This window comes from Benincasa hispida, chromosome 1 (assembly GCF_027475165.1).
Source record: "Benincasa hispida cultivar pf3 chromosome 1, pf3_genome.v1.1, whole genome shotgun sequence".
Taxonomy (NCBI): Eukaryota; Viridiplantae; Streptophyta; class Magnoliopsida; order Cucurbitales; family Cucurbitaceae; genus Benincasa; species Benincasa hispida.
This window is the reverse complement of record NC_143478.1, coordinates 47335556-47348722: the sequence shown is the minus strand read 5'-3', so window position 1 is coordinate 47348722 and position 13167 is coordinate 47335556.

Sequence of the window (13167 nt, the reverse complement as noted above, 5' to 3'; positions counted from 1 at the left end):
CCAGCTGCAAATATTCCATAAAAAATTGATATCCCAACACAACAAGTTGTCATTAATGAGTTTGGAACATGCCAGAAGCGTGGTAGACTAATGAGTTCCAAAGATAAAAATCCTTGAAAACAAAAAATAATTAATAGTCAAAAAACTTGGTTGAGGATGTAAATACCCATAAAGAAATCCTTGACATGATTAGTAAGGTGAAATACCTAAAGATAATAATGAGATTTCAATAAACTATGTCATGACAGGAAAAAGATGGAATTGAACTAATGTAATTATTGACAACATTTTGCGTATAATATTGCTCTTGATATTATATCTGAAAATGAGGATCCTGAACCAAAATCTATTGAAGAATGTTGACATAGAAAAGATTGGCTTCAGTGGAAAGAAGCAATCGAGTCAGAATTAAACTCACTTTCAAAACGTCAGGTTTTTGAACTTGTAGCCCAAATACCAGAAGGTATTAAACCTGTGGGATACAAATGAGTATTTTTTAAGAAAAGAAATGAAAATAATTAGGTCATAAGATATAAAGCAAGACTCGTTACACAAAGTTTTTCATAAAGACCTGGTATTGATTTTGATGAGACGTATTCTTCGGTGGTGGATGCAATTACATTAAGATATTTAATTGGCTTGACTTTGTATAAAAGTCAAAATATGCATCTTATGGATGTAGTCACAGTATATTTATTTGGATCTCTTGATAATGATATTTATATGAGAATCCCATAAGGATTTAAGGTACCTGAAACATATAAATCAAATTCCCAGGAATTGTATTCCATAAAGTTACAGAGATCGTTATATGGATTGAAACAATCAGGAAGCATGTGGTACAATCGCCTTAGTGGATATTTATTGAAAGAAGGATATCAAAATAATCCAATATGTCCGTGTATTTTTATAAAGAAATCACAGTCAAGAATTTCTATTATAACTGTATATATTGATGATTTAAATATAATTGGAACTCCTAAAGAGCTTTCAAAGGCAATAGAATATCTTAAGAAAGAATCTGAGATGAAAAATCTTGGAAAGACAAAATTTTGTCTTGGTTTACAAATTGAGTATTTAGCAGATGGTAAATTTATTCATCAGTCATCTTATACAGGAATAGTTTTGAAAAGATTTTATATGAACAAAGCACATAAATTGAACATTCCAATGCAAGTTCGTTCACTAGCTGTGAAGAAAGATATATTTCAACCTCGAGATGATAATGAAGAATTTCTTGGTCCTGAAGTAGCATATCTTAGTGCAATTGATACACTTATGTATCTTGCTAACCATACAAGACCAGATATTGCATTTTTAGTAAATTTATTAGCAAGATATAGTTCTTCTCCAACAAAAAGACATTGTAGTGGAGTTAAACATATACTTTGTTATCTCCGACGAACGATCGATATGGGTTTTTTTTATTCAAATAAATCAAATTTTGATCTAGTTGATTTTGCAGATTCTAGATGTTTATCTGATCCACACAAAACTAGATCTCAAACAGGTTATCTATTCACATATGGAGGAACTGTTGTATCGTGGCGATCAGTGAAACAGAGTATAACAACCACTTCTTCAAATCATATTAAAATTCTTACAATTGAAGAGACTAATCAAGAATGTGTATGCCTAAGATCAATGACTTAGCACATTTCGTAAAACATGTGGTTTATCTTCTAATACAAGTCTTCCAACGATATTAAACAAAGACAACACATCATGCATATCACAAATCAAATGAGGATATATTAAAGGAGGTAGAACAAAACATATTTCACCAAAGCTTTTCTACACTCATGATCTTGAAGAAAATGGTGACATCACTGTACAACAAATTTATTCGAAAAATAACCTGACAGGCTTATTTACAAAAGCATTATCCACCACAACCTTTGAAAAATTGGTACACAACATTGGAATGCAGCGACTCAGAGATTTTAAGTGATGTTTTCATGAGGGGAAACAAATATATTCTTTTGAAAGTATAAATTATATGAAATTTGTACTCTTTTTCCTTCACTAGGATTTTTCTCCCATGTGGTGTTTTCCTAGTAAGGTTTTAATGAGCCATATTTCATATATATAATAGACATATAAGAGGGAGTATTATAAATATGATATAATAATAATGGATGCCCATTAATGTCATGCTTAGTATCCAATGCCAAGTGTCATTTTCTCATTATCACGTGTTGGCTATGTGTCATTCAACCACCTATGCATAGTATCCAAGTGTGCTACTTCCTACTTGCAAAAATTTCCTATAAATAAGTGATCATTTGTGAATTTTGTAGAGAAATATACATTGGTTGAAACTCTACTAATTTTGGAGAAAGTGGAGAGTTTTAAGAAATTTTCTATTTTCTATCATTTTATTTATTTATCATTATTTTATTTTATTTGTTTCTATATTTATTTTAATATTGTATTTATTAATATTCATGTTGCTATTGTACCTATTTTTTCCTGCAAATTCACAACACTAACATAAATATAAGGGTAGGCCTTCTTGGGAACGTCTTAACATTTTATCAACTTAATTCTTGGGAAGAGTCTAGAGAGAAAATGACATTTCATCAACTTACTTCTTGGAAGAGTCCAGAGCGGAAATGATATTTTTCCTAGTGGAGTCCATATATATAAATGCATGATTGGATGGCCATGATAAAAAAAAAAACTAACAATAAATATGGTGAAATTATAAATTTGATATTTCAATTTTGGCCCATTAGGTTTTAAATTAAGTGTCGTTAGCCAAAACGAATCAAACTCGATTGGTATAGTATTTATATTATCAACCTCAAAGATAGAGTTCGATTTTCCACTTGATAAGAACAACAACCCTCCAACTATTTCTACAATGATATGATATTGTCCACATGAACATAAATCATCATGGCTTTGCTTTTGGTTTCATCCCAAAAGACCTAATTCCATTGGAGATAGTTGTCATTCTTTATCAACCTATGATCATCCCCTTATTTAACCAATGTGAGATTTTGGTCGAATTCTTAATATCACATTGTGAAAAAAAATGGTTAAGTTATCATTTTTTATCCTTAAAATTGGACAATTGAAAATAATGAGACCTAAAATTGAACGAAAGAACCAAAATTATAATTTAACGGGTAAAATTTCGATTTGGTACGTCTTTATAGTTCACTTTCAATTTGCTGCCTCGTTATGGTTGTAAAACTTTGAATTTGGTGTTTCATGGATTAGTTAAATATCACCAGTCAATGCAAAATTATGTTTTACCAACCTTCAAAAGTCCATATATTTCTTCTTAGACTACTCAAACCCTAATACAATTCACTAGATTTGCCACATATGAAATATATCAATACAATAACAATAATAGATCAGTTATGAAGTTTTGGCTAAATCATATAAATTAAATTAAATTTTTTAAAACCATAAAATCAAATTGAATTTTTTTTAAAAGTTCGGTTGAGTTCGTTAAAATAACCAACTTGTTGTTTGACCTACCAATTTGAGTTGGGTTGAGTTGATTAAGATAACCGCTATCTCTCCTTCCCTCTAATGTCTCCCATAATTTCACCTGTCAATGGACAACTCCATCGACATCCACTTTCGATGACCACCTCTAACAACCACATTAGTAGTGACTAAACTCTAACAACCACATTCAGCTCTCTAAACATAGATTGAATCCTAACTAAAAAACTCGATATCTCAAACATACTTTTTGAACTTATATTAAAACATTTTGTACTTCAAACACATATTATTATAATCTTATAGAGATTATTTATCCACCAACTTCTTAAGTTGGTATAAGCAACTCAACTTCAATTACAACACTATTTAAGTTTGTACATTTATAAAGTAACTTAATTTTTTTTCTCCATTTCTACTTTTTACATTTATTAAGAAACTACTTCTTTTCCTTTATCTATATTTTTCACATTTGGCGAGTAATTTTATATTCTCCTATTTCCTTACTTTTCACATTATTTTATTAAGAAATTTCATCTTACAACTCTACACCCCAAACACGAACTTACTAACTTCAACATATTAACTTCAGATTTATTAACTCTATTAAGTAGGTCAAACGATCCATAGAATTTTATAATAACTACGTATTATCATGTTAAAGTGAGTTTAACTCAATAGTATTGACTTATATTTCGATCCAAGATATCGGAGGTTAATCTCCTATCCCGTAATAATTGTACTTAACAAATGTATTATTATAGTCAACTTTGTGCCATTTGTGAAATTATGCTCAAACCTCATGAACAAACTTTGTAAATTTTCACCCAAATTTAATTTTGATTTGAGGTCTACAGACCAAACAGCAGCTGTAATTTTTGGTGCCTTTTCTTTTCATCAAAATGTCGGCAAGAGAAACTATAAGATCCCCACAATTTTGAGAGCGAGAGCCATGTGAATCATTTAAATTTCAACCTTTAAAAGAAAAATTGATTTTATTTAATAAAAATATAATTTATTTCATACTTTGAAAATGATTGTTATATAGTTGAATCATGTTGATGCGTATTTAAGATATGTTTTAGTGTAATTCTAAAGAGGTTTAAATCACTTTTTATCATTTTAAAAATTGCTTTGAAATATGGATTTTTAATAATTTAAAATTAATTTTGATATATAAAAATTACATCTAAAAGTTTAAGATTAAATATTAAATAAAAATTTGAGTGGTTAAAAACATATTTTGTAATGAATTTAAGCATATTTAAAAGTGGATTTAATCATTTCAAAATCAAAATCATTCCCAAACATGCACTTAATCTAGAACTTCTACAAATGTCTAATATATTCCTAAACTTTCAATTTTGTTTATTTCTAATAGCTATCTAACATATAGAAACTTATAAAAAAAATAAGGAAAATTTTCTCATATAGAAAAAATTTCAAATTACTTACCTAGATAGCAAAAAAAAGACGTCTATCAACGTCTATCAACGTCTATCATTGATAGAAATTTATAAAAATCTAAAATAATTAAATTTTATTATTTTGTGTAAATAGTTTTCTTTATTTTTCTATTTTTGAAAATTCCAAAAAAAATAATTGATCTTTTAAATATAAATTTGAATTTTATGTTTAATTCCCAAAATTTTCAATTAAGTTTTTAAATATATAAGTAAATTTAAAAACAAAATTCAAAATTCAGAGATAAAATCGTAATTTGAAAAGAATTGACCATATAGACACATAAACCTCAAAGTTCCAAACTGGAAGATCAAAACCTATATTGGCATAAGGTTATAATTCCAATGTTAATCAAAATATGTAGGTCTCAATTTTATGAAAATACTTAGTTTGATGGAGCAAAATTCTAAATAGAGAATGTTAATCCCAAATTAAAGATATGCAACACACACTCAATTACTAGAGCTCTCTATCATACTACGATATACTAATGACTTAAACATTGAAGGGTGCTAGCTTAATTAATGGCAACGACATGTGAGTATTTACTGTGTAAGAAACGATTGGTCCTGACACTCAACTATCATCATCGTTGAACCGACTATTGCCTTGTCAACAAAAATTTAATACTTTTTCTACCGTGTAAATGGAAAGAGTAAACAAAAAAATGTTGACTTCTCAATAAAAAAAATTTAATACCTTATTTTTTTCCCCTTCTTTTTAGGTTGTTTTCAAATGTAATAATATGAATCAAATTAGTTACAAATGTATCAAAATGTCACTGTCTTTTATGGATAGATATCAGTATCTATCATTGACATTAATATATGTTTATTAGTATCCATCATTAATAGATAATGACATTTTGTTATATTTGAAAATATTTCTAACAATTTTATAAATTAAAATAATTACCTTTCGTTTTAGCGGTCTTTTTAAATATAAAAAATATTTAAAAATATTTACACTTTACCAGAAAGTTCCAAAATACCATCACTGACGTATTAGCTCCGATGCTTTAATGGTTGTCAATTGACCTCATCATTCGAGGTGGTTATATATATTTAATGTGTTTCTTTCAATATTGTTATTTATTGAGCTCAAAATCTAAAAGGATTCTTTCATCTTCTCTTTCCTTCTTCTCCTTCTCTCTTTTCTTTTCTGATCATTTTCATGGAACATTCTTCAAACCCTAGAACTACAACGGCGACCCCGACGACAACAATGGTAGCGATAGCTATTATGGTCCTAGTTTCGACTCTAAGTGGAAGACATTGCAACGCTGTTTCTCTAACTCCTCCCAACTCAGGCAATGAGACTGCCGCAGCAGTAACATCGACGCGGTGCGACAGTCTCAACGATGAATGCTTCGTCGGAGTCGGAGATGACGACATTGACAACTCAGCTTTTCCAAGCCTAGCAGTACTCAATTATAATAGGATATCTGGCCGGACTGGAGTTGGGAGAAGACCAGTATGCGATCGGCCGGGAAGATACACCTGTCTTGTCCGGAATCCAAATTCCGGCCGGCAAGAAACGTATGACACATATAAACGCAACTATTTTCCACCAAGTAATTAGAAGGTGGACACAAAATGTCGACATGTCGTTTCCCTTTTTTTTTTTTTTTTTTTTTTTTTTTTTTGAGTGAAGTTTTCTGTTGTTTACTAGCTTATTACTTTAATGTTGCTTGTATTTATCTAATCTTTTACTTGGCTAAGGTTGGCTTCTTCACCTTCACCTTCACATGGAAGTTCAGTGTTTCGGACTACAAATTATTTTATATTTCTTTTGTTATTTACATGGGACAATAATGATAACGTAAATGATTGAATTTAAGTATATATATATATATATATATACACAAAAATTGGAGGTAGGGATGTGAACTATATTTTCTAAATAAAACAAAAACAGAAGAGTTTATTTTAATATATTTAGTTTAGAGTTTATTCTGGTAGCTTTATGTATTTTGTTTTAATGTTTTTCCATTTTTAAGAAACAAAAATTATATTTTCTAAATAAAACAAAAACAGAAGAGAAATTCTTATAAATAGAAAAATCTAAAAAATATTTATACTTTCTAGTAAAAAAATTTCAAAAGTGTAGTAGTTTTTGAACTTTTTGTTTTAAAGTGTAAATATTTTTAAATATTTTTTATATCTAAAATGATCCCAAAAAAAACGTACATATTTGATATTTTTTCGTTAAAAAAGCCAATAATCAATTAATTACGATGACATTACAAATAAGATAAATTAGGTATAATGTAAATGCCCATTATTAGTGTCCATTGGCCATGTGTCACTTATTTATTATCACATGTATTGTCCATGTGTCTCAAGATTACACACTATTAGTGTCCATGTAATTCATCTCCTATTTGCCAAATTTTCTATAAATAATGACATTTGATGGATTTTGAAAGACACACATTAGGCAAAGTCATAAATATCGAAGAAAGTGGAAATTTAGAGAAATTTCTTATCTTATATTTTGTTTAATTTTTATTTTTTTATTATATATTATGTTTAATTTATTTTAATATTTATTTATTTTATTATTATATTATATTTTCTTTATATTCGTGTTCTCTTTGTGCGTCGTTGTGAATTCACAACACGTTATCAGCACGAGCTCATATCACTTTCCTCGCTAAAGGTAGGTCCTAAAGGTATGTCGGTTTTTCCCTCTTCGTTATAATTAATAAATTTAACGTTATTTTTCATATTTAATATCTATTAAATTTTTAATATAAATACAATCTTTTATGATAGTACTGTCATGAAAAATCTCACAAAATAGAATTTGTTGTCCTTGATATTAACGGGGAGTAATTATTTATCATGGATACTTGATGCTGAAATCCACTTGAATGCAATGAATCTTAGAGAGATTATTAAAGAAGGAAATACGACATCCAATTAGGGCAGAGTAAAAGCTATGATTTTCCTTCGTCATCATCTTCACGAGGGATTGAAAATGAAGTACCTTACAATAAAAGATCCCTGTATCTTGTGGAAAATTTTGAAAGAGAGGTATAGCTATAAAAAAAAATAAAAACAGTTATTCTTCCTAAAGCTCATTATGAGTAGATGCACTTGAGGTTACAAGACTTCAAATCAGTAAGTTTACAACTTCACCTTATTTAAAATTAGTTCGAAATTGTTGTTATGTGGAGAAAAAATTACTGATGTTGATATGTTAGAGAAAAGATATTCTACATTTCATGTCTCGAATATGATCTTACAGCAGCAATATCGAGAGAAATGTTTTAAAAAATATTCTGAACTAATTTCATGTTTTCTTGTGGTCGAACAAAATAAGGAGTTATTAATGAAAATCATGAATCTTGATCAACCATAACGACACTATTCCCTAAAATGAATGCTGTGAATTTTAATAATAATCGTGGTCGAGGTCGTGACCGTGGTAGAGGAAGAAATAATTATTATTTTCGTGTTGGTCATTCTAATCATCAAATTTCAAAAGAACCACACAAAATGATAATCCCAAAGGAAAAACTCCAAAAGATAAGAGTTAAAAAGGTATTGAAAATAAATGTTTCCGATGCGGAATGACTAGACATTGGTCACGTACCTGTCATATGTCAAAAGATTTAGTTGACCTCTATCAAGCATCTCTGAAGGAAAAAGAGAAAAATATGGAAATAAATATAGCTTACCAGGATAATGACATATTTGACTCATCCCATATTACAAATTTTGATGTGGCGGACTTCATTGAATCTACTGAAGAGAAAACTGACAATATTGATGGTGTTGGAGTTGACTCCTAAATCTCGTGGGTCCTGTAGTGTGTAATCGTAATGTACAAATAGTTTATTTATTTAATAAAACATGAGGTATTTTATTCAACATTTTGTAGCATTAACCTACAAACCTAATAAACTAACATCCAAAGTTATCTTTTATAGCTTAAACATGTATGTAGAGACATACAAGTGGATTGTGTTAAGTGATAACCTAAATGACCTGTAGTAGATAGATAAGGTTGGGTACCTTATCCTTGTGACACTACGAATATGACCCGCTTTATAGATGTTACAATTGTTGTAAAGTTCTACAAATGATCTGATCCTGATAATTCATGTAGAGGCGTGTGAGCGGGAGTGTTATATACAAAGGGGTTTGTACAAGACCTGACCACGAAATTAATAGTCTCATTATATAACGTCGTTAATAATAGAGACTTACATTTCACCAAGATGACCATAGATGACATGACCTGAATCCTGAGTAAGTTGTGAACTCGTGTCTATAAAGGTGGTCCTTTGATTTGCATGGGTGAGAGTGGTCAGATCATCGACTCAATATGTCTACCATTTTGGGGATTCGTCTGATTGGGGAGTTGGGAACACAGTTACACAAGATGGAATTCACTTATTTCCTAATGTTGGGGTAAGTCGATAAATTTCTCTCTCAAGGGCTGATTCTGGGGCCTGAACAATGTGGCATGATGCTTTATTTTATGATGTGGAAATGTGGATGAAATGTGATGGTGAAATTGCGTTGAGCACTCAAGTTTCCTCAGCGGAATCCAAGTGTAAACTCCACTGAGTTTCCTGGTAAGTCCAAGGTCGAACTCAGGGACTTGTGAAAACAGGTTGGGGTGGTAATTTTTAGGAAGACTTTGGGATAACCAAATAAATAAATAGTTGTTGAGGTTGTCGTTTGCGTTAATGAAAACTAAAAAAATGCGGCGGAGTTTGAAAAGAGAGTTGACAAACAGAAAATGCGATGAGTATGCGATGAAAAAGTTGAGAAGGGTTTCAGCTAACACTTCCTAGGATGTGTACATGCTTTGCGATCATGCAACATGCATACAACAGTAAACCACCTCTCGGTGCGAATGCCATGGCTTATAAGGCTAGAACGCATGCGATATATGCGATAAGTCTATAGGACCTACACATAAGCCTCTATTCTTATTTATGCGATGACAAAATGACACATACACAAATAAGAAGACCACATAATATCATTCTCATCTCTAGGATGCATGCGATGCAGGTTGACAAACAGAGCTTATCTCTAAGTCCCTATCTCTTGTTTATGCATTTCTAATCTTGCTTTCTTAAGTCCAGATTCTAACCTAGCTCTCTCGAGTCATTAGGTTCTTTTTTTAGACTATCTAGCTCTAAAGGGGTGTTGGGCACAACATAAAACAAAACAATCGCAAGCAATGAACTTCCTAGGTCATGTTAGCGTAGTTCTTCTCAACCCATTCGATTAGTTTAGCTACTCATGCGTGCTAAGATAGTAAACAGATGTAGAGTAAGAACTTCCATTGTATAAATATAAAGATGAAGTATAAAATAACAATGCAAGAATAGAATAAAGAGCCTGGTAGCAATTTCTTGTTGCCCAGGCTTTTATACTATTTTTCTACTCATGTTCAAAAGATAATCTCGCTCTCGCGAGAGTCGGCCCGCTCTCTGCTTCTACGCCTCAAGGTTCTCTCTCGAATTGTCCTGAGGGATTTCTGACGTCTTTACTCTTCTCTTGCTCTGCCTTAAAATAAAAAGGAAAAACTATGGACAAAGACGAGCTGAGCTCTTAAATTCGTAAACCGGTGAACTGGTTAACCCCTTTTCTGAAATATGCCTCTGGTATTTATAGAACTTCCAGGGTGAAAGGCGGCTTCTCTCTCATGATTGCACAGATGGGACGGCTTTAATTCCTGGTTGATGCGCTGAATATTTGTCACCGAAAAGCTGAATGTACTTGTTCGTTAGCGGTTGTCAACTTAATACGGATTCGAATGTCATCAGCTTTCTATCTCATCGTGATTAATTATGCCTTTCACCCAGATGCGCCCACCAAGTTGCGGCAATCTTTCTTAGGCAAATGTTTGCAAACACAATCACCGCAAATCCTTGCAGTAATGCTGCGCTCGACCAATGATTTCCTATGATCGAAATTTCCACCTTGCGTCAACGCATTTTCTGCACAAAATTACAAAAATCAACTGTTCCTATGCAATGAACGCATGCGGCCGCAATATAATAAACTTAATGCTTTTTGGACGCAATCTAACACATTTTATCAACGCAAGCCATCATTGTTTAAGAACTTAGCACTATGATAACGTGCATTTCTGTCCGTTATCATGGAGCAACACCTTTTTTTGGCCCGATAGAGTTTTGATCATAGTTGGACTATAACTTATTGTTCATTAGAGGGATCAATGGTACTTAAGAAGTTAAATGTAACTACAAGGGTGAAATGATAATTTTTGTCCAACTGTACGTACAAGCAATTTGTGAAAGGCCATCGCGTTGTTGATTGGTTATATTCAAAGGACATAGAAATATATCTGTAGTGCGAAAAGTACAATTGTCGGTCTTTAGTGGAGTGACCAACAGTTAATGGATGTTGAGTAATTTAATTAAAGAAGTTTAATTAATTGTTCAAGTACCACTTGAGCTTCAATCTACAAGTCCATAAGGTCCCCTCTATAGTTCATGTCATACCCCCTCCCAGTTTACCCTCTAAAACCAAAAGGAAACATGACGGCAATAGTTACCGACCTACTTGCCAGCACTTACTGCCTAACTTAAATTAAACCTGCTTAAAACCTTAATATACAAAACCAACTTAGCAGTAAATCAACTATGACTTTACCCAGCAAAACAATTTAAATACAATTCCAAAAAGGCAACAAACATATGTCCATCAAATAGCATAAAAATGAAACATGTTTCCCAAAATAAGTTTCAAAAGTCCCAGACTTCTCTCAAAATATGTGTACATCAAAACAAGCTTAACCTAAGCTTCTTCCTTCCATCCAAGCTTTGAGTGGCAAGCAGCAGTGGGTTCAACTGCGAGAAAACTGACTGCTACCTGAGAAAAAGGAAAACATTTGAAAATGGTGGGTTGGTTGCCCAGTGAGTGACTCATAGAAATACAGCTCGCCTCAAGCCTTTCATACACATTATTTTAAACATATAAACATGCTAGAAATAATCTCAAGCAACTTACGTAGTATCATGCATTAATCATAGCGTCATAATTAATCATACTATCAAACCTTAGTTGAGAAAAAGCATTCATAGCTCAAGTTCTCAACGTCCATTCATGACCGTGAGACCCATACTTCAGTCCCATTATAATGACTGTTTCTAGGAGACCCATACTTCGGCCTCTCATATAGAACTACCTACGTACACGTGGAGTATATTAAGTACTGTCAATACCTTAGGTACTTCCTCAGATACCTTCTATACCTTCGGTATCCGGTTTATTAGAATCGTAAAATTCATAGAAGATTTGAGTACCATAAGCTTTATGCATAGCACTTACCTAGCTTTTGCCATAAGAGCATTATCACAATTCAACATGCATGTTTCACGAATTATAAACATGTAGTTTCCATTACCTTTCCATTCAATTTTAACATGCACTAGGATTAGTAAAACTCATTTAAATAACTTAAAACATCATGCTTAAGATATGCCATGAATCCTTTGAAAACATAAGTATAAACTTTAGTTGCTTGGAAAACCCATGAACCTTAGCATGAAATTCATTTGGAGCGCATGCTTCTTTTATATATATATATATATATATATATATTATTTAAAACATTTAGTCACTCATGGGTCTTTAAGCTTGATTTTTCCTAGGCTTAGTAGGCCTCTCCAATGGACGTCGCTCCTACACATAAGAATAAGAATTTTAGTTACTACTTTGGTCTCCCTTTTGAGACTACTCTTTTAACCAAGCTCATACTTAGCAAGAAGTTTCCTGTTCATCCACAATTTCCAGATTCAACTTCTAACGTCAATAACTTGAAAATAAGGACTCAGTCTAAGAAAGTTCCTTTTTCAAACATGCTCAGAATTTTGTTAACAATGTTACAACTTCAAAGTTTCAGTATAAAACTCCTTGTGGTTTAACCTGGGCCTTTAAATCTCTCCTGATGGCCTTAAATCGCAACTTCCTGCTTGAACAATGATTCTAGGTTTAATTTTCAAAATATGTAACTCGAACCCCATACCTTATCTTGTAAAAATTCCTTCTAAAACTTACTTGAAATGGTGTTAATAGTAATACCTTAAAATTTTAGCTTGAAAATCCAAGTGTCGATCTAAATCTACGATTCTTCATCGAATGCCTGAAAAAGCCCATAAACGAACCTTCATCTGTTCCTTCCTTCTCCAACTCTCTTTCCAGCAAGAACTCCCTTCCAAAGGCTCGATTTCGGAAACTAGAC